Source organism: Neofelis nebulosa, chromosome 12 (genome assembly GCF_028018385.1).
Source record: "Neofelis nebulosa isolate mNeoNeb1 chromosome 12, mNeoNeb1.pri, whole genome shotgun sequence".
Lineage (NCBI taxonomy): Eukaryota > Metazoa > Chordata > Mammalia > Carnivora > Felidae > Neofelis > Neofelis nebulosa.
Genome location: NC_080793.1, coordinates 82,068,503 through 82,094,611, shown reverse-complemented (window position 1 = coordinate 82,094,611; position 26,109 = coordinate 82,068,503). Strand labels below are relative to the sequence as shown.

At 39.9% G+C, this 26,109-nt stretch overlaps 1 protein-coding gene and 1 long non-coding RNA gene across 12 annotated transcripts in view; one reads left to right on the top strand and one right to left on the bottom strand.

Moving 5' to 3' along the window:
* Positions 1-26,109, bottom strand: part of TRPM3 (transient receptor potential cation channel subfamily M member 3) — a 796,659-nt gene that overhangs the window by 332,717 nt on the left and 437,833 nt on the right. The window lies entirely within an intron of this gene.
* On the top strand, positions 9,914-11,381 carry LOC131492082 (uncharacterized). The gene is made up of 2 exons (XR_009251834.1): positions 9,914-10,135; positions 11,256-11,381. It is a non-coding gene; the product is annotated as an uncharacterized LOC131492082 (long non-coding RNA).

Here is a 26,109-nt window from a genome sequence, read left to right as displayed (position 1 = left end):
AAGTACTCTGATGATGGGGCTGATGTCATATCATTTTCTTGTTTTACCCACAGTTCCTAGCGTGGGATCATGCACAAAGAAAGCACTAAGATATTTAAACTGGGACATATTAAATAAATTATCATAAAATGTGTAAATGGTCCTTAGCAGCAACTTCATAGAATTAAACCTGGCAGTGGCTCTCTAGATTTCTGAAGTGGCATCATAGAATGAGTCTATAGCGTTGTGATCACTGGTCAGTAAGGAAAAATAAAGAAAGAGGTAAGAGTATTATATAGATAAAAAGAAGAAAATGGTAGTAAAAATGACAAGGTACTAAAATCCCCCCAAACTATTTCCCAAATAACCTGACATGTTCCAGTGCAAGTGTAACACAATAAAAACAGAGTTAGGCTTTAAATTTTAGGGCTTTTAAGGAGGCATTCATATGGCCTGTGTCTTCTGAACTCCATTCAGTGCCAGATGCAGAAGACATTTCTTCATAAGGACAGAGAGGAGAGTATAACAGACTTTCCAATTAATTTTTTCAACCAGGAACTTCTCCAATAATAAGCTGAAATCTACAAGCAATAGCATTTCCTAAAAGATTGCATTAAAAAAAAATGACACTATCGGGGCGCCTGGGTGGCTCAGTGGGTTAAGCGTCTGACTTCAGCTCAGGTCACAATCTCGCGGTCCGTGAGTTCGAGCCCCGTGTCGGGCTCTGTGCTGACAGCTCAGAGTCTGGAGCCTGTTTCGGATTCTGTGTCTCCCTCTCTCTCTGACCCTCCCCCGTTCATGCTCTGTCTCTCTCTGTCTCAAAAATAAATAAACGTTAAAAAAAAATTTAAAAAAAAAAGAGAAAAAAAATGACACTATCTGTTTGTACCTGCATATCAGCAGTGAGTCCACATTCTGGAGACAAATGGCCTCCATTGAAATCCTAACTCCATCTCTTAGTGGTTGGGTAAACTTTCAAGACCTTTCTGGCCTCAGTTTCTCATCTCTGCAATGGGAATAATATGAATACTTCCTCATTTGGCTGTGGTGAGGATTAAATGAGATAAGGCACGGGAGGCAATCAGTAGAGTGGCCCATATGTAGTGGGTCTTCAGGCAAGAGGACTTGTGATTATTGTTCTACCTGGAAACCTGTTTGGGTCACTTCTATAATCTTCTGGGACACAAACCAACTGAGTGTGTTTGGAGATGAATGGAGGAGGAATGGCTATTGCACAGGAGGAATGGCATAGAGAAGAGTTAACCGCCAGGATTAAGGACCGTGTTTGAGCAGTAGACCTCAAGGCAAGGTCAGGTCTATGCAGTGTTTTCACATCCAAATACCACATTTTTGTTACTAGCACAATATATGTATGCAGTGCTTGTGAACACAGAACTAGGGAGGAGAAAACACTCAGCATTTCCAGAAACTGGAGGGAAGCCCAGCACCTTCCATGTTGCATGGCTCCAACGTAATTATGATCACAGTATAAAGTATGCATCATTTCCCCTCATTTTACAGACACAGGAATGTGCCTCAGTGAAAGAAGCCAGATACTTGACAATGCACATAATTTGATTTCATGTGTAAATAAAGTTTACCAAGAGTACAACACATAGTTTCAGTGTTAGAACTAAGTCAAGAAAGTGGTTACTCTGGAGAGAAGAAAGGAGGAGCCACTGGAGAGGCCTCCAAACCCCATTGGGGGATTCCAACGGGCTGGCAACAATGGTCCACATCTTGGTTTAGGTGGTGGTTACACAGAATTCTTTGGCTGATAATTCACTGAGCTATATATAAATATTTCATGCATTTTTAAGTGTACTATATTTCAACCAAAATGCTTATGAAAATGAGGCTCTGAAGAGTTAAATAAGTTGTTCAAGTTCGCATGGAAGACCCGGGGAAGAGTATGGATTCAGATTGTCGTTTCTCAGATTAGACACCAAAATCTATAGTCTTCCCCAAGCTCTGCTGACTTCAAAGAGGATGAATAAAAAATGAGTCTTCTCCATCGATAGTAGGCTACTCTTCAGTCAAGAAACCTCTCTCTCGGGTCAGAAAGAAATGTTTTAAAGCAACATTCTTTTGTTGTTTTTTTAACTAAGGAAGGCAAATCAAGATCCTATCATCTTTGTATATATTTTTCCTTGAAAAGTGGGCTGTCTCTGGTAATGTTTTCTTTGGGTTAGAGAGGTTTCTAATCTTTACATCTGATGCATCAGCCACAGCAAAAGCCTCTAGTTCAGAACTTCTGATTTGGCCTCTAGTAAATTTCTTTTGCTTGGAGAGCCCAAGGACCCGAGTCAGTAAAATAAACAGATAATTAAAGCTGAATAGACAGTCCAGATACACACAGTTAAGTAATTTTTGACAAAGTCATATAAATCATTCAAAGAGGAAAGAATATCTTCTCAAGCCAAACAAGTGGATATTTGTGTAGAAAAAAAAGACACTTCAAATCCCTTCTTACGGCATACACAAACATTAATTCAGGATGGATCAGAGTTTTATTAAACCTAAAAGCTATAAAGAACAAAAAGAAAATATTCGATGGGGTAGGCAGAGAATTCTTAGATTGGTTCAACATAGCACTCATCTTAAAATGAGAAATGTGATCAATTTGACTTAATTAAAATTAAATTCTGCTCCTTGAAAGACAGTAATAAGAAAATGAAAAGGGAAAACATTTTGCCACATGTGTATCTGACAAAGGACTTAAACCCAGAATATATTTTTAAAAGTCCCACACATTAATCAAAAGATGAACGGTCTAATATTTCTTTTTAAAAAAAAATTTTTTTAATGTTTATTTTTGAGAGAGAGAGAGAGTGTGAACAGGGGAGGGTCAGAGAAAGAGGGAGACACAGAATCCGAAACAGGCTCCAGGATCCGAGCTGGCAGCACAGAGCCTGACGCGGGACTCAAACTCACAAACCATGAGATCATGACCTGAGCTGAAGCTGGATGCCTAACCAACTGAGCCACCCAGGTGCCCCAACAGTCTAATATTTCTAATGGGCAAAGTATCCAACAGATATTTTATAAACAATAATGGATGGTTCAGTAAGCACATAAGAATATGTTCAACAGGGACACCTTGGTGGCTCAGTCATTTAGGCATCTGACTCTTGATATCAGCTCAGGTCACAATCTCATGTTTTGTGAGTTTGAGTACTGCATTGGGCTCCATGCTGACAGTGTGGAGCCTTCTTGGGATTCTCTCTCTTTCTCTCTGCCCCTCCCCTACTCGTGTATGTGCTCATGTGCTCTCTCTGTCTGCCTCTCTCTCTCTCTCTGTCTCAAAATAAATAAATAAACTTAAAAAGAAAAAGATTATGTTCCACAATCATTGGTCATCAGAGTAATTAAATTCACAGTGAGATGTCCCTGTACCCTCACAAGAACAGCTAAAAGATAGTTAGGTGACATCAATTGTTGGCAAGGATAGGAAACAACCGGATAAATAATAAATAAATAAGTAAATTCTGTAGTGCTTTGTTGGCATATCAGTGAATACAAATCAGTTTGATGCAGAGATTTCTCAAAGGGTCATGTTTCTGTTCACTTAGAGCTGTCATGCACAAGTAGTACATCCCTCCTGGGTATTTGTCATCAGTTTTAGTCTTATTATTTATCCCATTATGGTTTTATATATCTTTTTCACTGTTTTTTTTTTTTCTATCTCTCCCACTAGATCGTGAACCCTAAGAGGGCGGAGTGCGTACCTAGTACCAGAAACAGAAAATAAGCTCAAAGAAGAGCTTTTGAATGAATGATGTTTAAATTAATGAAGGAATCAATGGAGAAGAAACAGAATGACAAGAATTTAAAGATTATGAGGCATTTTGGTAAAGGGCAGAAGCACATTTCTAAAGTCAAGGCAACAGTCTTGCTGAGGGCTGCCTGCTTCCTTGTGGGTCTTCGTTATGGTCTATCTACCTACGTGACTAGTCTGGACAGCAAGTATTTACTGAGAAGTTACTACATTCAAGGCCCTGTACATGGGCAGGAATAATCTGGATGAGGAGCTCATAGACCGATATCCAGTTATATCCTGAACTAAAGTGAATGACTGTAAGTAACTGCCAGTTTGGATTTGAGACATAGCTATGATTCCTATCCTTTGCTCGTTTTCATAAATCGCAACTTGGATTTAAATAATGATACGGCACTCAAGCACAGGGGCTTAAATAAATCATCCTTTGCATTCCAAAGAGTCTGCTCAGGTGTGTAGTTGTGTTTTAGTAAATCACAAGATTTTCACATTCAAGTCTTTTCTGACTCTTTTATTATATGAGGCAATAGAAATTTGTATTAATCTTTATTTCTCTGCCTAATTTTAATTCTCTGTGTATAAGGAGCACCACATTGAGGTTGTTTTCAGTGTGGTAAAATAGCATCTGACACAAACTCTTTGTACATATACCTCATTGTTGCTGATCTTACTAGTGTGTAATTCTTTAACTCACTCATAACCTGCCCCCAACCTAACACCCAGCTTCTTCAAGGATAGCTAGTGTCATGCCCTCAAGTTATTCTTTATTTTTTGAACTTCACAGTGGAAGTGGCTAATGGGCATTTTCCTTTACTGCAGCTAACATCCCCATCAGTGCATTAGTCAGAAGGCCAAAGAGCGTATCATTTGCAAGAGCAGCACTGAGCATATTTATGACATTTTAAATTGAGTAAACATTGGACTTTGATTTTACAACTTCAATTTTGAAAGGGCCCCCCCCTAATAAATAATGTGATAAATTTCAATTAGGAATGTTGCATTTCATCACTTTTTTAAAAGTGATTTTGAATAGAGACTCAGGGATTGCAATATAGTTGGAAAGAGTTCAAAGTAAAAAATAATCAAGGAGTTATCCATGGCAGAGAATTTTTACAAAAAAGCTGTATTTTTACAAAAACATACATGAGAAATGAAATGTAAATCCATGTCCAAGTTTAGAAGACTCAATCTTAATATCTATGTTGGATAAAAGAAATTTTTGTAATTGTGAACTCAGGACTGAATCGTAACGCAAAAAAAAAAAACAACAAAACAAAACAACAACAACAAAACAAAGAAAGAAAAGAAAAAAATAAAGAAATAAAGCAGCTTCCCCTTGTGCAATTTTTCTGGAACTCTAGTGAGGAAATGCTGCCTTTTCTTTTAAAACTGTGGTTTTCTCACAAAATTTTGCTCTAATCCTATTCAACTCCATCAAATGTGGGACATTTTAATTCTGCATAATTCTAGTTTCTTAGAGACGAATGTGAAGCACCAGTTCCTTGGGGACAGTCAGTGCTGAGACAGGTCAGAGAACAGAGGGATCCCTGTGGGCAAGTGAGGAGGGAGTGTTGGGAAGGTTTTGTAAAAGAGAGAAACCTTGACTAGGATTAGAGGGGCTGAATTGGATAGTAAGACCTAACTCAAAAAAAGCTTTTTATTTAAAAAAATATACATCCAAGTAGAAACCCATGGGTAGAATGAGAAGATAGTGTCAGACACATTATCTGGCCCAAATAAACTCTGTTTTCCTTGTAAATGTACACTATAATTGCACAAAATACCATGGGTGATCATGTGCTTTATACAAGCATGCAAAGAACTTGCATGTGTCTTAGCATTTCTCAAATTCTGTTCCATGGAACCTGCAGGTGTTAACAGATAAACTCTAGATAAAGAGGTTCTGTGGTCAAAATATTTGGGAAACTCCCAAGGTTCAACCATTCTTTTTCAGCCTCAAATACTTCTCAGCATCATTAGGATGCAAATGTGCACTGAGAATCTATAATGGGGAATATATTTAGGATTTTCAAATTTATTTTATCATAAAACTTCTCTTGGGATATTTCAAGTGTCTTGTAGTTTCTATGCTCTATTTCTTAGAATAGTGCTTGATACATAGTGAAGAAATAACACTACTATCATTACCATTCCAAGGTCATATGACAAGTGATGGTAAAGCTTAGATTTGAAGCCAGGTTTGTGGGTGTCTACGCTATACAGTAAAATCAATATCCATATGGACAATGACAAAATTGGTGAATCAAGTCAAGAGGTATGCTGAGCAATGGAAACAGCATGAGCTTCAGCATCAAACAGAGCTGTGTCTAATGCCAGTAAAATGGATCATTTACTGTACAATGTGTGTCTGTTAGCTCACCTGTCCAAACCTCCATTTCTTCACAGACTATAGAAGGATGTTTGCACCTGTATGGCAGGGCTATTATCAACATGTGAGCTGATCTGTATCAAATGTTCCTATCACAATGACCCTGGCAAAATGGTAATAGTCACTAATGAAATTGAATCATGCACGTTAAAGTCATATTGAAGAGGTTGGGTAAAAACGAGCATCCTGAATGCAAATAGTGAACATTCTTTACTATATCAAAGCTGCATCAGGATCCCTTCAAGAAAAAGGCAAATCAAGTCTATGATGGCCCACGGTCACTCCTTCTAGATCCATGTGCTTGCTTGTTATCATTCAAGGCATTCCAAAGAGAGTTGGGATGGCCTGTCAGCCGTGTTTTGCAGGAAACCTCCATAATCTTGTAAACCTGGTCTGGTCCCCTCTTTCCTTCCCTGCTCTTCTCTCTCTGTAGTGATTTCTTTCTCCCATTTGAGTTCACATTATTGTCCTGAACAGCATTTGCTCATCATCTTAAATTCTGACTATGTTCCCTGCAGTAAATTACAAAAGGCTGGATCTAAGAAGAAAATGGGGGTGGGGGGTGAGGCTAAAGGGACTGCTTCTCAGCAGCCAAGCTGGCCTGCGTGGCAAATGACTGGCATATAATACACCATCTAGAAAGAAGCTTAGCACTTGGGGAACGTCCTCATCTGCATCCTCATCATCACCAGCCTTGCTGAGTGGTCTCGGCAAAAGACAACATGTGAGGAACGGCTTATTGCCTACAGAGAGATCTTGCGTTTTCCACAATATGGCGCTTAGAACTAAGAAAATAAAAATCGAAACTGAAAATAGAAATTTTCTTTCTGTAACTCATTTGGCAAAACAACCAGACCTAAGCAGATATAAAGTTATTTAGAGTTTTCATCCCACTTCATGGTATATACACTTGCTGTTGTGTTTGATTACGGCATGCTGTCTCAGACCCGACTCAAGGTGTTCTGTAACACATGGCATCTCTACTGTAAACTTTTCTAAAATCTCAAAAACCCTGAATTACAAAATGTACCTAGCTCCAAAGGAGTGTGGTTCTGTATAATCAAAACATCAGAACTTTGTGTACTGAAGAGTATGTTTCTTTCCCCTCTCCACTGATTAATCTCTCCACAACTCCCACCACCTCGAGCTGACCCCTTCCCCTTCTGCTACTTCTATCTTTGGCAGCATGCTCAAATAGTTGAAGGTCATCATCAAATGTGTTTTTGGTCTCCCCTTTTTGTGCCTTTCTTTTATTCATTTGGTGATTCTTATTTTTGGCTTTTTAGGTACTGAGGCTCTCTACCCCTAGGACCAGACTCTATTACCCCACCCAAATGTGCATGGAATAATGGTATGAAAAATGGTCCCAAAACTCCTGTTGCGGAGGAAGCTGTCTTGTGTGGGGGAAATATATTCTTGCGAGGAGTTCAAGTAAGTAAATTAGGATGTTAAGCTGCGCTACATGAGAAAATGAGAGCAGTTTGTGTTTTGGTTCTTGAGAGGCCTGGAGAGAAGAGCAGGTGAGAGAGGGGATTGAACTGAAGAAAAGAACCATTTAGTAAGTGGATTGTACTGGGGATAATTAACAGTGAAACAGCCGTCAGCTAAAATAACATTGAAGCTTAGAGATGTCTAAAATGTGATATTAGGTTGTTCATCTGATGTATCATGTGACTACTAAAATTTCTGTGAAGTTTATCCCAGGGGTGTTTTATGGAAGAGGAGTTTGGGTATGTGTGTGTGTCTGTATGTGTGCATAGAAATCAAGGAAGGGCCTGGTTTTCCTGTGTGTTGGTGTGAGAACGGGGACATTATGGACTGAAGTAGGAGCCCAAAGACAAAGGTATCAAAGCATTAGTAGAATCTCTGTATATAGAAAAAATTAATTCAAAATGGACTAAGACCTAAACATAAGAGCTAACACTATAAAACTCTTAGAAGAAAACGTAACTTTCACACAGGCGACAAAAGTAAAAACTAAATTGGACTTCATCAAAATTAAAAAGTTTTGCACCAAAGAACACCGTTAAGACAGTATAAAGACACCCACAGAATGAGAGAAAAGTTTTCAAATCATACATCTGATTAAGAATTTGTATCCACAATATATAAAGAACTCTTGCATCTCAATAATACAATGGAAACCCAATTAAAAATGTTAACAGGATTTGAACAGACATTTCTCCAAGGAAGATAGACAAATGGCAAATAAAGTACATGAAAAGACACTCAACATTATTAGTCTCTAGGGAAATACAATCAAAAGTGCAATAAGATACCATTTCACACCCGCTAGGAGGTTATAACCAAGAAAGGAGACAATAACAATTGATGGCAAGTATGTGAAGAAACTAACATCCTCCTACGTTATTGGTAGGAATGTAAACTAGTGTAGCCGCTTTGGAGGCAGGTTCTGAAAGTGTTCAACAGAATCACCGTAGGTCTCGGCAAATCCTTTCCTAGGTATATGCCCAAGAGAACTGAAAACGTATGTTCATGCAAAAACTTGCATGTGCATGTTGGTATCAGCATTATTCATTATAAAGAATGGAAACAATCCAAATGCCCATCAATTGATGTGGAGTACCATACAATGGAATATTATTCAGCCATGAGAAGGAACGAGATTTTGACACAGGCTGTAGCATAAATGAATCTTGGCAATGTTTTGGTAAAGTGCAAGAAGCCAGACACATAAGGCCACATCTATGATTCCATGTGTATGAAATATTCAGAATAGGCAAATTTATAGAGACAGAACATAGATTAGGGTTTTAAGTGTAAATGGAGACTGACTTCTCACTGGTACTGGGTTTCTTTTGGGGATAATGAAAATATTCTGGAATTAGTGACTGGATGCACAACTCTGTGAATATACTGAAATCCACTATATTGTACAATTTTAAAACTTTATGGTATATGAATCCTCTCTCAACAGAGCTGTTATTTAAAAACAGTGTCAGTGGATGATGGGCTTTGAGAAGGGCACTTGTTGGGATAAGCACTGGGTGTTGTATGTAAGTGATGAATCATGGGAATCTACTCCCAAAGCCAAGAGCACGCTGTAAACGCTGCATGTTAGCTAACTTGACAATAAAGTATACTTAAAAAATGAAAAATAAATAAAACTATTACAAGAAAAAATAAAAAATAAAAAGAGCATCAGTGCTCCAGGAATTTTTTAGGTTCCTGAAGAGATCTTTGAACTTGAATCAGTACAAAATTTTTCCCCTATATCTCAAAGGGCAAAGAGATACTGGATGGTATTCAGCTTATATTTGTAAGGTTTTATCTAGTAAACATCACTCAGCTGGATGTCCAGTGTGACCTATCATTATTATTGTTTTCTATGAAAACTCTGACCCCTAAAAGATTGGAAGCATGGAGTGAGGTTACACATGATTTCTGCCTTCTCACATCCTGATATGGAATCTACTCCCTGCATAAGATATAAACATACTCTAAATACCTCACCATTCGTATATGATATTGGCATAATGCACCGGGTTTTTAAAGCACCTTGGCCTTTATGCTTTCAATAATAATAATTACTCCCAATGTAAAGATACAACAACCAGGGCCTAAATAAGATTTTAAGTGACATAGATAGGAAACAACCCCAGAATTGGAGTGTGCTACATTGACAGTCGAGCCTCCCTTACACACCTTACTGTGTATAATCCACTTCTCAACTCAAAGGACTGAGGGATCACATCAATGAAAGCTTGTTGGTGGTGGTGGTGGGGGGGCAGGTTATATTAGCAGGAGCCTCTTTTACTTAGTCTTCTTAGCATGCTGACAAGGCCACTGCTTACTCTGCTTCCTTTAGCTGGGTTAGTCCAAGTACAAGGAGGTCTCATTCATTTGTGAATGCATTTAATTTCTAGGGAAAGCAACTCATGCAAGGGTGCTCATTCTTAGCAGTTTGCCTTGGGAAAGTCAACCTCACCTTTCCATGTCTGACTTTTCTCCTCTGTACAAATGTACAGGTAAGAGTCTCTACCTCACTGGGTCACAGTGAGGATTAAATGAGATAATGCACCAGTACACCAGGATCTAATGAGTGCTTTGTAAATAAGTTACTATCAACAAAGATTCCTCACCTGAGAATGAAGGACCTCAGGGAGCTACTGCTAAACAGCAGGCCTCTCTCTGAAGGACCTCTTTGAATTGCTCAATTTTCTCAATTGTGAATCACCGTAATGTGATTCTCCTTGAGTCACAGAGATGTTTTTTAAAGAAGGTGAAGAAAAGAAAGGCATGGCATTACTTTAGGAAGGAAGGAAGGAATGAATGACAGACACACACATGAAAACTAAGAATCTGCAACACGTTTTACCTATGTGTTGGGGAGAAATCGGGTGTGTCCACCACTGCTGTCTATAGTGAAGTTTTGACTAATATATGCATGTGAAATAAAAAATGTCCTCGAAGCTTCTCAGAGCTGCGGCCTGCTTAGGTATTTATATCTAGTGATGAAGGCAAATGCAATTCAGTCTGCTGAGTGTAAGAAAAACCATCCCCAGACCCACTCCACTATCTTTCAACATAATGCATTATACTCTTTTCCCAGCAGTTAACATTGCTCAGAAAATCCCTTCATGGGTTTCTCCCTTTCCAAAACTTGGGTTCTTACTCTTTTCCCAGAAACAATCCTGTTTATTGAGTATATCTACCACAGAGACACTGGTCGTGCTTCAGGAACATCAGCATTCACGTTATTTCTGTGCCTTTGTTTGCAACATAAATCCCTGAAACCCTGTCTCCGAGAGGGAATGTTGTCGTTCCTGCCATGGGGTAAGGCATTTAGTTTCGTGTTAATTTGCCATCAGCGTAATTTAAACAACTTCATAAAATATAAATGGCATGAAATGGAAACGCATTTGTTTTGGTAGCAGATGCCTATGTTTTATGTGAGGAAGTTAGTCTCATGGTTACAGGCACATTGGGTCCCCCGCCAGGGCCTTCAACATAAAACACGGAGGTTGGACGCCACCCATATTCTAGAGAAATGAACACAATTGCTCCGAAATGCCACACTGATACCTTTTCCACAAATGCCAGAGAGAAACAAACTAAAATGGGACTTTTTTTTTTTTACCCCTGCAGAGAAGAAAGAAAATCAGAAGATTGAGTCTTACTGTCCTGACAGGTATCCTGAGATGTGTTATCTCAAGGGAACGCTTTTCTGGAACAGAAAAGAACTTCCAACTAATACGGCTACTTCTAAGGTAAGGCTGTGTACTGTTTTTGATACCAGGGATAGGTCAATATACAAAGTCCCTGTTGGGCCATGTGATTAGTCTTTTCAGCCCATGGCTTTTGAGTGCTTCTCCTTCTCTCCCATTACACCTCTCTGTGACATTCCATTGCTCATACTTGATATGGGAGATATGGGAGGAAAGGGATTTCATTCATTCATTTATCAAATACTTGCATTTTCCTATGTGCCATGGATTTTTACTCACAATGAATACAAAGGTGAACATGGCAAATTGCTAGTTTTCTAATTTTCAACTTCGGTCAGCCTATTGTATTCTGAGGCATCTCTATGAAACATGTAATAACTAGTAAAATCATAGTTTTCCATCTAAAGAACTGTCCCTTGTCTCTTTTGTATCTGGATTGGTGAAATCAGGTAAGCTAGCCTGTACTCAAGTGTGGGATTCTCTCCTTCTCTTCCTTGATGTTTAAAGATGGTCAACACTTTGGTTTTGGCTGCCTTTCAAAAGAGGCTGTCTCTCCATCTCACACTAAATGTGAGTTATTGACCTTCCTCTCACAATCCTGCTCCCCTCTCAGCCTTCCCTATCTTGGGTGATGGCCACTTCATTCTTCCAACTTGTGGGCCAAATCCTTGAAGTGGGTCCTTGACCCTTCTCTTTCTCTGACATCTTACATCCAATCTGTCAGGAAACCTCCCTTGCCTCTACCTTCCACATGCATCTGGAACCTGATCTCTGCTCCCTACCTCTCTGCTACCTCCCTGGCTCAAACTACCATCTTGTGTCTAGGGTAGGACCGGAGCTTCCTATAAAGTCTCCCTCCTTCCACCTTTGCCATCCTATAGTCTATTTTCAATGAGGCAGCCGGAACAATCAGTTTAAAATGCAAGTGAGATCATGTAGCTCCTGTTCCCAAATGCCTGTAATTAGGTCATCCTCACTGTGGTCAGAGTAAAAGCCAAAGTCCTTAGAGACTGAGATCTGGTTCCTTTCTTTCCCTGGCCTCACCTCCTACACCCAACTCCCCGCCCCTCTCCGTGTCCATACCAGCAACCTCTTTGCTGGCCCTGAACATACTGGGTACACTCCAATCTAATGGCATTTGCACCTGAATTAGCTGTTGCCTCTGTTCCTTTACCTAGAATGTTCTTCCCCCCATATATTCATGGCTGACTTTTCCATTTCTTTTAGGTCTTTGCTCAAAAGTTTCCTTCCCCCTGAGATCTACTGTAACCATCCTAAAATTATAACCTTTCTCATTTACACAGTACATCCATCCTCTTTACTTGCTCTGTTTTCCTCTCCCTCCCCACATTTACCACTTTCTTACCTACTATGTAACTAATTTCTTGTGTCTTGTTTCATATCTGATCCCCCCCCGCCCCCCCGCCATGGGTTGGTTGTGCCATGCAACTAACTGGTCCTTGCCCAGGAATTGTGACAAGTTAAATATGTCACTTCCAGGTTAGAGCATTTAATTGCTGACATGAGACACTCTGGAACTCTCTTGTCTTCTGTATGGAAATCAGCAATGTCTGTGAATGGGGACTTTGATCCTTGACTTATTCCAATGAGCAGGACCCTCCCACCTTCTCCACTCTATCAAACTACCACAGACATAAGAGCAAGAAACAAGCCTTTTTGTCTTGCCACTGAGTCTTGGGGGTTGTTTGATGGCACAGCATTGCCTAAGCCACTCTGATCGATGCAGGGAAGATGGAGAAATTGCTTACCCAGTGTCACACAGCCAGGAAGTCCAGACATTCCTCTATGACACATAACAAATTTCTGAAGGTGTGTTAGAAACACAATGGTCTGAAAGTCAAACAATATATTTGCATGCTTTAAATTGAGGACTAGTCCCAAGGAACTAAAGCCATTTATAAAACCTGACCTGTGGGCTGTGCAGACACTGCCTTCTTCAGAATCAGACTAGTCAACAGATGAGGACTTCAAAAGAGGACTAGGTACAGGTGAGATTGGCTGCAGCAGGGTTATTGTTATCTGATCATTTCTCTTTTCCACTGGGTAGGAAACCACTCCAAGCAAATTCCTGGTGAATCCCCCTTAACAAGCTGCCTCAGGGACTGAAATGACCAGCACAATGGTTCTCAAACCTGTGTATCAGAATCACCTGAAGGGCTTATTAAAACACAAGCTGCTGGACCCCACCCCAGTGGGTCTGGAGTAAGCCTGAGAATTTGTATTTTTCATAGTTTTCCACATGACTCTCATGATACTGTTCCAGAGACTACACTTGAGAACCACTAACAACAATAAGTAGCCCAAGTGTCAATTCAAAAACAAAACAGAGGCTCCAGGGTGACTCGATCGGTTAAGCGTCCGACTTCGGCTCAGGTCATGACCTCACAGTTTGTGAGTTTAAGCCCCGTGTTGGGTTCTGTGCTGACAGCTCAGAGCCTGGAGCCGGCTTCAGATTCTGTGTCTCCCTCTCTCTCTGTCCCTCCCTCTGCTCACACTCTGTCTCTCTAAAAAATAAATAAACATTAAAAAAAAAACCCACACACAACTATATTTGTAGTCTAGAAAATATTTTTGGTAAGAACTTCCAAATTCCAAAATTTCCAAATCAAATTAGTCATCATGGAAACAGAACTTTCTTACACCTCTTATGGTTTTGGGTTAGGGTAATCACACATCCCCTTGCTCAGAACATTCCTGATTCACACCTACTGCCCCAGCATTTGTGTGTCAACAGCCCCTCCTTTCACTCTGGTCAGTGTCCAGGTCTGAATAAGTTATATGATTGTTCTGGGTAGGCCTGTTTACATTTTTTTTATTTTACAAATTTTTTTAAGTTTATTAAAAAATTTTTTAAATGTTTATTTATTTTTGAGAGTGAGACAGAGCATGAGCAGGGGAGGGGCAGAGGAGGCAGGGTGTGGGGGAGGGGGCACAGAATCCAAGCTCCAGGCTCTGAGTTGTCAGCACAGACTGTGAGATTATGACCTGAGCCGAAGTCAGACACTTAACTGAGCCACCCAGGTTCCCCTAAGTTTATTTATTCATTTTGAGAGAAAAGAGCATGAGCAGGGTGGGGCCAAGAGAGAGGGGAAAGAGAGAATCCCAACCAGGCTCTGTGCTGTCAGTGCAGGGCCCCTCGTGGGGCTCAAACTCACAAATTGTGAGATCACGACCTGAGCAGAAATCAAGAGTGGAACGCTTAAACGATGGAACCACTCAGGTTGCTTCTAGGTCTTTTTACATTTTTGACTTTGACTTATGATGGTTTAAGGGCCTCAAAGATCTTAATCCCACCAAGGTTGCAGTGCTGTTGGGAGAAAGACCTGTGTTCTTGCTAGCCTCAGGACCCCTGTTGGTTTTCATGGGGGATAGGGAGTAGGGATGGAGGAGGGGGGGCATGTTGAACATGGGCTCCTCTCTGTAACTGGCCAGCACCCTGCAAGAGCTAGGAATCAGCCTTGCTCACTGATACATGCAATACGAAGTCAAGCATAAAAAAAAGCTTCTGGGGTGCTGATGTATAATGCAGAAAAACAAAGACTGTCAGAAAAATGAAGATCTCAATATGCACCCTGTCCCCAACAATGGGAATAGAACCAGAATTAATCTTCCAGCTGAATGGCCACTGCCATTTTATTCTCCCAGCCAGCTCTCAAGTCTTATATGAGGCAAATGCATGCTTTTTGCCAATCTTACTAATGTTCTTTCCTGAGGTCCATGTTGTTGAGTTGGAGGCTCTGATGACTAAAGAGGGTAAGTCTGCAGGGGCATGTTGTCTCCACCTGAGGAGAAGCCCCACAGGGGCCACCCTTTCTGAATGAGAGGGAAGGATTCCTTGATATAAATTACGGTGTGGGTGTCCTGGCCCAGGGATGAGAATAAAGCTTTGCCTTTCCACCCCCTTTTAATAGCATCTAATTACTTCCAGGCTTCTAGGCAGTTTCACAACACAATGATTAAGGTAGTGGGAAAAGCACTTTTCAGCTAGGCTGTCATCTACCTATTTTTTTTTTCTTCTTTAAAAAAAAATTATGATTGAAGCTTAGTTGACATGCGTTATATTAGTTTCAGGTACATGACAGTGATTTGACAATTCTGTACATTACTTGATGCTCAGCACGAATAGCTACTTCTTGATAACTGCGGGAATCCTTACTTGAAGCCATTTAACTGAGTTGAAGGCTGCCCCTAAAGATACATACAGCTGGCTACAGCTTTAGTGTAATGGCAATTCTCTAGAGTGAGAGAGATGTGCACCTAACTAGCAGAGCCTCTCAACATTCCAGATTGTTAGCTAACTCCACTCCAAGCTTGTCCTGTATCATCCAGAACATGCAGTTTTGCTGTAACTGGTTTCAGGTCAATAGACGTTTAGGAAAGGCAGATGGGGACAGTATGGTGGGGAGGCCAAGTGGACGCATAAATGAAAATGGGCAAAAGACACGTGTCACCCCCACATTAAAAGAAACCGCGGAGTCTACTGGTATTTACTAGGTAGTTGCTTTATATAAACACTGTGCTTACGGTAAATGCAGCTAAGTTGACAGTTTTTGCCTTGTGGGAGTTTTAATTTTATCATGGATGACCTAAATTCAACCAACACTCTTCACAACTGCCGACACCCTGTACCCACACACAAACGCCCATAGACTGCTCAGGCTGCCATAGCCAGATACAATACCCTGGGTGCGGTCAACAAGAGTTGATTTTCTCCCAGTTCTGAAGGACCACTAGTCCAAGATCAAGGTTCAAGCAGGGTTCTGATTCTAGTGAGGGCTCTTTTCCTGACTTGCAGATAGCCACTTTCTTGCAGGTCTTCATGTGGTGGCAGAGACCGAGGGTTGGGGGTTTGGAGCGTGGGTGGGAGCTCTCTCTTTCCTCTTCCCATAAGGCCACAGTACTTTCGAATTAGGGCCCCACCCTAATTTAACCTTCATGACCTCATTTAACCTTCACTGCATCCTGGAGACCTTATCTCCAAATACAGTCACACTGGGGGGTTTGGGCTTCAACATACAAAGTGGCGGGGGCACAATTCAGTCCACAGCATACACAGGGCACACTAAAGCAGGAGCTAATGCAGTGCTGAGACCACTGATGATTAAATATTTACAGTGAGGAGAACCTTCTTGAAGCAGGCCTGCCGTGTGCTCTGGGAGCATTCTGACAGTCTCCTGCAAGGAGAGGTCAGTGGGAGCTCTTTTCATTTAGCCAGGAAAGGCTTTCTAGACAAATGGGGATTTCTGGTTATATCTGGAGGGCAGAAAGATAGATTTAAGTGATAACAGAGAGGATAATAAGACCAGCGGGAGCGGGAGCATGAGAGAGATCCTACTTAGAAGAAAGAAAGATACATGGAGGGGTAGTTTGTGAGAGTTTTCCTATTTTCCCTTTGCTTTTTTAAAGTGGCTTTAAAGTGGTCTGCCTTTGTGTTCCTACCGTAGGAAGCTCATCATTGTGGGCTGTGTGTAGGTGTTCATTTTTCTTTTACTCCCTCTGCATGCTTCTGTAGGCTGCTCCCTGGGGTTCTAAGGCATCTGCCTGGTTTTCTTACATTGTTCCCATCTCTATCCGAGCTGCCTGATTTACTCATCCCTCTTTACTCACTCATCTACCTCCATCTCCTTTGCTTCCCACCCCCAATTAATCTGTGTAGTATCCTGACCCCTGCCAACACATACCCTCCTCAACTGCCTTATCTTGACCTTCTCTCGAAAAAAGCGGGCACAGGTGACTAAAAATCAAGCCAAACCGTTTGAAATGTGGGAACCCCACCTTTGGGTGCTTTCTGCAGTCTCTGCCTGGACTATATCCCCCTTTCCCGTCATTGCTTAAGTTTTAGAACCTAGGAAGCACACAGGAGATTCATTTAAGAAATCTCACACACACAAAAAGATGAATACCTGAGGTGATGGATGTGCTAATGAACTAGATGTTGGGGGGACACTTTCACAATATATACCTCTATCAAATCACCATGATGTGCAGTTTAAATAGCTTATAATTTTATTTGCCAATCATACTTCTATAAAGCTGAAATTATTTTTAAAAAGCGCATACATACACAAAACCTAAAGGAATTTCAATGCACACACGTGCACAAGAATGACTCTTTTCTTGGGTGATTGGGAAGTTCAAGGGTCATGTCAAGGCAGTTGCTTCCAAATTCACATGAGCTTTGGTGAGCTGAGACTCTCTGTTAGGTCTCTCCTTTCCCACCCCCACAGATCTGCTCACTACTCTGAGAAAGATTACAGTGTGATTTGGTGCAGAGCTTCCAAAGTCTTGATTTTAGGGCCCTAGGGTATCAAAAGAGTACTGCTCCCTCCTCTGCAGCTTTACAGCACAGAATGGCTTGAAAATGGGAGAGTAAAAGCACCATTAGAGCTCTCTCTTTGATTTAGGCCATGGTCTTCAGAAAGTTTCCTACTAAATTATGAATATGACGTCTGGGAGTACACGATTAGCCCATCAGCAAGGTTGTTTTTGTTGCTTTGCTTGGAAAGAAGATAGAAGATGTGTCATGTTGGGGAGGTGGGGGTGTCTGGCAAGGTCTAAGAAGGCAAAGCTGAAAGGGAGACACGTGGCAGGACAACTGGGAAGTTCCCGGAGCTCACTGCTGCTGACATCACAATTTTGCCTGAGAAGGTCCTGCCTGGCTTCTGGTCCTGGCACCATCAGTTCCTACCAGAGGGACTTCCAAGCAAGTCACCGAGGCTCCATAAACCTTAGCTTCCCTGACGGTCATATGGAGATAATAATGGTATCTAAATTATATGGTGGTTGTGAGGGTGAAATGAGATACTGTAGGCAAACACTGGGCACAGTGTCTGTGGCTCGTTGTAAACACTCAATACTAATAATTATTATTATGTAAGAATGACATCTTTTCTCCCATTTCAGTTTGAAGCTCATGGGTGTAAGACACATGTAATAGAAATTTCAAAAAAGTAATAGAAAACCAGGGAAGCATCCTAAGCTAGAAATATTATCTTTGGGGCACATGGGTGGCTCAGTCGGTTGAGTATCCAACTTCAGCTCAGGTTATGATCTCACAGTTTGTGAGTTCAAGCCTGCATCAGGCTCTGGGCTGACAGCTCAGAGCCTGGAGCCTACTTCGGATTCTGTGTCTCCCTCTCTCTCTGCCCCTCCCCTACTTGTGCTGTCTTTCTCTCTCAAAAATAAAAAAACCTTAAAAAAAGAAAATAATTATCTTTGTATTATCCCCAAATTGGACTCCATTCAATAAAGCACTAAGAATGTTCTTAGGAGATTTATAAAATGATCCAAAGAGGACATATGCTAAGGTGCCTTGATACACTGGTGTGACTCAGTCAAAACTTGCAAAGTTTCTCCTCCTTTCTGAAACCTTGGAGGACTGGGGCTATTTCACCATCTACTTCTCACCAAACTTCAGTTCTGCATCATATCTACTCTTAAAACTAATGTCACCTCATCCTTCATGAATATTCTCTTTTCTCTCAGCCTAGGTTGGCATCTCTCTATTGACTTCACTTCTCCAAGTCAGTTATGCTGTACAACCTCACATTCTTAGGTCAATTTACTGATGTAACAATACGTTCAAGATTTAAAACTCAAATGAGTGTTCAACTATGCCTGGAAGTCTTTCTGTCATTTGCCAGGTAAACTGCATATCCTACTTTCTACAGTGATTATTTGAAACATTTCCCATTTCACTTCATATTATGCAGAAGATCAAAGCTTTCCAAAGGAACCCTTGTGAAAACGACAAATCCACTGACCTAGACAACAATCCTCATCTTCTCTCTTATTAAATGAGTTGTTCCTTCTATCATTTAAGCTGCTGCTCTCTCTCCTCCAGTCTCCTCAGGACCATGGCATGGTTATTCATTTTCCTCTACCATTTAATCAACCAACCTCTTTCAAGTGGATTCAAATATGTGCAAACTTGGGGTGTCTGGGTGGCTCAGTCGGCTAAGCGTCTGACTTCAGCTCAGGTCATAATCTCATGGCTCATGAGTTTGAGCCCCTCAATGGGCTCTGTGCTGACAGCTCAGAGTCTGGAGTCTGCTACAGATTCTGTGTCTCCCTCTCTCTCTGCCATTCTCCACTTGCACTCTCTCTCTCTCTCTCTCAAAAATAAACATTAAAAATGTTTAAATATGTGCAAACTTAAGATACCTTCAAGTAACCACTTCTGATCCTTACATTCTACTCCAGCTCCCAGTATATTTTTATGTTCTCTAAACTTTCTCAACTTTCAGTCCTCCCTTCTCTCTCTTCCTACTCCACCTCCATGAGTCTGGAATCCTGGCCATCACATGTCCACATTGCTGAATCACTCAGCTCTCAGCACTACATGGTGTCAATCACTTCCTTCTAAAACCTCTCTTCCCTTCATGCCCCTGGTCCCACTTACCCTAGTTTCTCTCTTAGCCCCACGATCTCTTCACAGTCTTTTTCAGGCTAATAGTGCTTTTTCCAGCCACTAGATGTAGGATTTCTGCCAGGATCAGTTCTAATATTTCATATCTTCTCACTTTGTACATTTTGGCAAAGCAACTTTACCCACTTTCCACAGTTTAGACCCTTTAGACCAGTATATCTAAGAACTGACTTGACACGTGGGCTTCAAGTCTTCTAAGACATCAACCACACCCTATCCAAGATCTACTTTCTGTCAATACAGAATTTTCCCTCTCATTGAAAGACATATCTGTGGAAATTAAAAAAAAAAAAAGATCACCCAAATAAGAGCAAGTAAAGACTATAGTTGACTCTTGAACAATGCAGGATTTAGGGGCACCAAACTACCAAGCAGATGAAAATCTGTATATAACTTTTGGCTCTCCCAAAACTTGACTACTAATAGTCCACCATTGACCGGAAGCCTTTACCAATAACATAAATGGTTGGCTAACACATATTTTGTATATACACTATATACTTTATTTTCATAATAAACTACGCTAGAAGAAAGAAAATGTTAAGAAGATCTTAAGAAAGAGAAAATGCATTTACAGGATTGTAGTTTATTTATTGAAAAAAATTCACATATAAGTTTATCTGTGCAGTTCAAGTCAGCATTATTCAAGGGTCAACTGTTTTTATTCAGGGTACAGGAGTCAGCCACGATCACTGGTATTTGGCAGAGGCTCAAAAGCAGGCTGACAAGTGGGAATGTTTCACAGTGCAGAAGTTAAAAAAAAAAAAAAAAAAAAAAAAAAAAGCTTCAGTTATGTCCTGATTAGAGGCTGTTGGCATGGGGAAATGTAGGCAAGTTAACTAGACATGGGCATCCCATGTGATTGGTTAGCCTTCTCCAGTTGGTGCTAAACTGGAAATGGGGCCAAAAACTTGGCAGGATGTCAGTTATTAATCAAGCCTGGACTCTTTGGGACCAATTGCTACAGGGATTATTGTTTGGTTTCCTAAACAGTTTCCAAGAGATAGTAGTTTGATTTCCTGGACAGGTAACTATGTAAATACGTTAGCCTCTTGGGCTGGTTGCTGCAGATTATGGGTCAGAATTCTACTGTATATATAGTCTTCCCATGGCCCATTTGTATATACAGTCTCTCAACTCCATCAGTCCATCTGTGTAAACCAGAAGATAAGGAGGCAAAACAGCATGATGATATGAAATGAGTTCTAGAATGACACTGTTTACTTCCTAGGTCCACCACACATTAGCTGTGTACACTGGATAAGTTACTTTATTTTAATTTTATTTACCCTAAAAATTAGGAGAATGAGAGACTTATCTGAGTCTGACACAGTTACTGCCCACCCAACAGCTACGGCCCACATGTTTCTAAAAGTGTTAACAGCATTATCTAGCAGCTATGTGCTTGGTCCAAGGATAACCAGGAATGGCACATTACAAGTAACAGAGCCTAAAATGAGAATTTGACTGAAGGAAGAAAAGAGATGGGGGCTGTGGAGAAGTCTACTATTCTTAGGTTCGAAGTTAATAAGCTTTCAGTGTCAAAATGTTTGGATTGGTTATTGTCTTATTACTTTGGAATGAAGACAATTTTATTCACAAAGCTGATATTAATATAAGGAAAATTCAGCCTATTCTTAGGTGTTAGCTACAGCCTTGCAGAATTCAGTAGAGTCTTTTAAGAGTGAAGGTTGTGAGAGAAGCTCTTTCTGTCAATAGGTTGCAATTTAAATCAACTAAGACTTCTATAATTTGAAACCTTGTAGTGCTGGAATAACTTAATTCTCACCTTGAATTAGTGTAAATCCACAGAGAGAGGCAGGAAATACACTGTTGAGAAAATAATGCCCCCCACACACCCTAGCTGCATCTTCCAAACATCTCCTTTTAATTATTCTCTGTTTGACAAAGAAGAAAAGAATGATGACTAAGACAAGCTCAAGATACTATTTCATATTATAACGGGAGCCATTAAAACAACAGCTACTGGGAGTAGCAGAGGACACAGGCCAGTGACTAGAAGACAGATATTCTCAAGGATTATGCACGAGGAGATTGTTGGCTTTTATTTTACAATATGGAGCAAGACTTGGGGTAAGGGGGAATGGAAGACTAGTGAGTTTTGTTTCTGAAGTACCAGACTGCTAAATTTATCTTGCTGAAAATAATCTCTAACAAACTCTATGGTGTTTGAAGGAGCTCTACAACTCAAAACTACAATAAATAGAGGACTAAAACTGCGTGGCTCAAAACGACATTCTTCCAGTACATGTACAAATGCCATTCTAAAAGACAACAGATAAGAAAGATCTTAGGGTAGAACCAGGAAGACCAGACTGACTGACTGACCTCTATCAAAGTGGAGAGTCCTCAATGTTCCTGTGAAACAAGATACGTTATATGCTATTTTTCACTGTGTGTGTCACTTCTCATTTTTCCCTTCTTCTGAAAACATAGTTTAAATTGTAGTCGTCTGTTTACTTCTTTGACACAGTGATCTGGTACAAATGGGGTTGAACAACTTGTCTTATATACTTAATGTTCCTGAACTTTACTGAGTAATCATTTCCAGAACTGATTCAGGGGAATACCTTCTCACCAGTGACCCAAGCAGGATAAATAACTAGTTAATATTTTAATTCTTCCTAGAAGAGGAGGCAAGTCTGATAGCAGATAATTCAACAATCATTCCCATTATGTTTTACCCTCCTCCCCTTACTGTGTCTTCTTTGATTAACTATTATGTCCATATATAAACTGATCATGTGGTCACTGCAAGTTTGGTCTCATTTCAGCACCAAGGTAAATCTTGACTAGTCTGAGCCTATCTTGGTAATTCCATTTCCTTGGCAGTGATTGTTTTGGTAATGAGTATGTGCTATAATTCTGGCTAATAAGATAGAGTAATAAGTATGCTGAGAGGTTTCTAGAAATATTTTTCTTGAATTTAACAAAAAAGTAATAGAAGGGAACTTAGTCATCTTAAGAAATATTTGTGAAAAATCTACAGCTAACATCATACTTACTGGTGAGAAATTAAAACCCTTCCCACTAACAGCAAGAAAAAGGCAAAATTTCCCTTCTCACCACTCCTTTCCAACATTATACTTAACTAAGGCAAAAAATAAAAAAAAAGAAAAAGGAAATAAGAGATATATAAATTGGGGAGGGGGAGCGGGAATAAAACTGCCTTTGTAGATAACATAATCATGTGATTATAGCAAGGTTACAGGATACAAGATTAATATACCAAAGTGAATTAATGCCCAATATACCAGCAATGAAAGAGTGAAATTAAAAATTTAAAAGGTCATTTATTTTAGCACCCAAAAAAGGAAATGCCTAGGTATAAATCAAAGAAAATATGTACAGTATCTACATCAAGAAAGCTATATGACACAAAAACAGACACTCAGATCACTGGAACAGAATAGAGAACCCAGAAATGGACCCACAGGTGTATGGCCAATGAATCTTTGACAAAACAGGAAAGAATATCCAATGGAATAAAGACAGTCTCTTCAGCAAGTGGTGCTGGGAAAACTGGACAGTGACACAGGGCGCCTGGGTGGTGTAGTTGGTTAGCGTCCGACTTCAGCTCAGGTCATGATCTCGTGGTTTGTGAGTTTGAGCCCTGCATCGGGCTCTGTCCTGACAGCTCAGAGCCTGGAACCTGCTTTGGATTCTGTGACTCTCCTTCTCTCTGCCCCTCCCATGCTCATGCTCTGTTTCTCTGTGTTTCAATAGTAAATAAACATTTTTTAAAAATTAAAAAAAACTGGACAGTGACATGCAGAAGAATGAACCTGGACCGCTTTCTTACACCACACACAAAAATAAACTCAAAATGGATGAAAGACCTAAATGTAAGACAGGGAGCCATCAAAATCCTCGAGGAGAAAGCAGGCAAAAACCTCTGATCTTGGCCACAGCAACTTCTTACTCAACATGTCTCCAGAGACAAGGGAAACAAAAGCAAAAATGCACTACTGGGACCTCATCAAAATAAAAAGCTTCTTTCTGCACAGCAAAGGAAACAATCAGAAAAACTAAAAGGCAACTGAAGGAATGGTAGAAGATACTTGCAAATGATGTATCAGATAAAGGGTTAGTATCCAAAATCTATAAAGAACTTATCAAATGCAAAACCCAAAAACCAAATAATCCAGTGAGGAAATGGCAAAAGACATGAATAGACACTTCTCCAAAGAAGACATCCAGATGGCCAACTGACACATGAAAAAATGCTCAACATCACTCATCATCAGAGAAATACAAATCAAAGCCACAATGAGATACCACCTTACACCTGTCAGAATGGCTAACATTAACAACTCAGGCAACAACAGATGTTGGCGAGGATAAGGAGAAAGAGGATCTCTTTTGCACTGCTGGTGGGAATGCAAGCTGGTGCAGCCACTCTGGAAAACAGTATGGAGGTTTCTCAAAAAATTAAAAATAGAACTACGACCCAACAATTGCACTACTAGGTATTTTTCCAAGGGATACAGGTGTGCTGTTTCAAAGGGGCACATGCACCCCAATGTTTAAAGCAGCACTATCAACAATAGCTGAAGTATGGGAAGAGCCCAAATGCCCATCGAGGGATGAATGGATAAAGAAGACGTAGTATATATATACAATGAAGTATTACTCAGCGATCAAAAAGAATGAAATCTTGCCATTTGCAACTGTGTGGATGGAACTGGAGGGTATTATGCTAAGCAAAATTAGTCAGAGAAAGACAAATATGACTTCACTCATATGAGGACTTTAAGACACAGAACAGATGAACATAAGGGAAGGGAAACAAAAAAAAAATAAAAACAGGGAGGGGGACAAAACAGAAAAGACTCACAAATATGGAGCACAAACAGAGCGTTACTGGAGGGGGTGTGGAGGGGGTGGGCTAAATGGGTAAGGGGCACTAAGGAATCTACTCCTGAAATCATTGTTGCACTATATGCTAACTAACTTGGATGTAAATTTAAAAAATAAAATTAAAAAAATTAAAAATATAAATCTAAGTTTTTAAAGACAAAAATAAAATATATTTTATTTTATATAAAATATATATAAAATATATATAAAGACTAAATAAAATATATTGTTCTTGTTAACAACAACAAAAAGAACGCTATAAAACTCTAATGAAAGAAATCAATGACAAACTAAATACCCATTTTGCCTATTTCCCCATGCCTCCTCCCTCTGGCAACCATCAGTTTGTTCTCTGTATTAACAGGTCTGATATCTGCTGCTTGTTTTTTCAGTCATTTATTTGGTATTTTAGGTTCCACAAAAAGTGAAATCATGTAGTAATTGTCTTTCTTGGGCTGACTTATTTTACTTAGCATAATATATTCTAGTTCCATCCATGATGTTGCGTTTAATAAGATTTGACCTTTTTATGGTTGCATAATTATCCTATTGTATGGATATGTGTGTGTGTATCCACACTGCATCTTCTTTATCCATTTGTTTATAGACCCTTAGGTTGTTCTTATATCTTGATAAGTGTAAATAATGCTGCAAGAAACATAAGAGTGCATTTTCTTTCATAATTAGTGAGAGAAGGGGACTGAAAGATACCAGTTTCTAATTATAGGATAAAGAAGTCACAGGAATAAAAAGCACTGCATAGAAAATATAGTCAATGATATTGTAATAGAGCTGTGTGGTGAAATATGGTAGCTACACTTGGGATGAGCATAGCATCACCTACAGACTCTTCAAATCACTATGTTGTACACCTGGAACTAATATAACATTGTGGGTCAACTATGCTCAAATAAAAATATTTAAGGGAAAAAGGACAAACTAAATAAATAGAGAGATACTCATGAAGATCAAGAGTTAGTATTGTCAAGTGGTCAGTTTTTCTCAACTTGATTTATACATTCAGTGTAATCCCAATAAAAAATCCACACAAGTTTTTGTGGATATTGACAAACTGGTATTAAAGTTTACATGGAGAGGCAAAAACCCAGAATAGCCAACACAATGTTGAGGGAGAAGGACAAAGCAGACAGACTGACACTGCTGGACTCCAAGACTAACTATAAAGAGAAAGTAATCAAGACAGTGTGGTACTGGTGAAAGAACAGATGAATAGTTCAATAAACAGAATAGAGAACCCAGAATAGACCGACATAAACATAGTCAAGTGATCTTGGACAAAAGAGCAAAGATAATATAATGGGGCAAAGATAATGTCTTCAACAAATGGTGCTAGAACAACTGAATACCCAATAAGAAATCTAGACACAGACCGTACACGAATCCAAAAATGAAAGTGGCTCAAAGATCTAAGTGGAAACTGCAA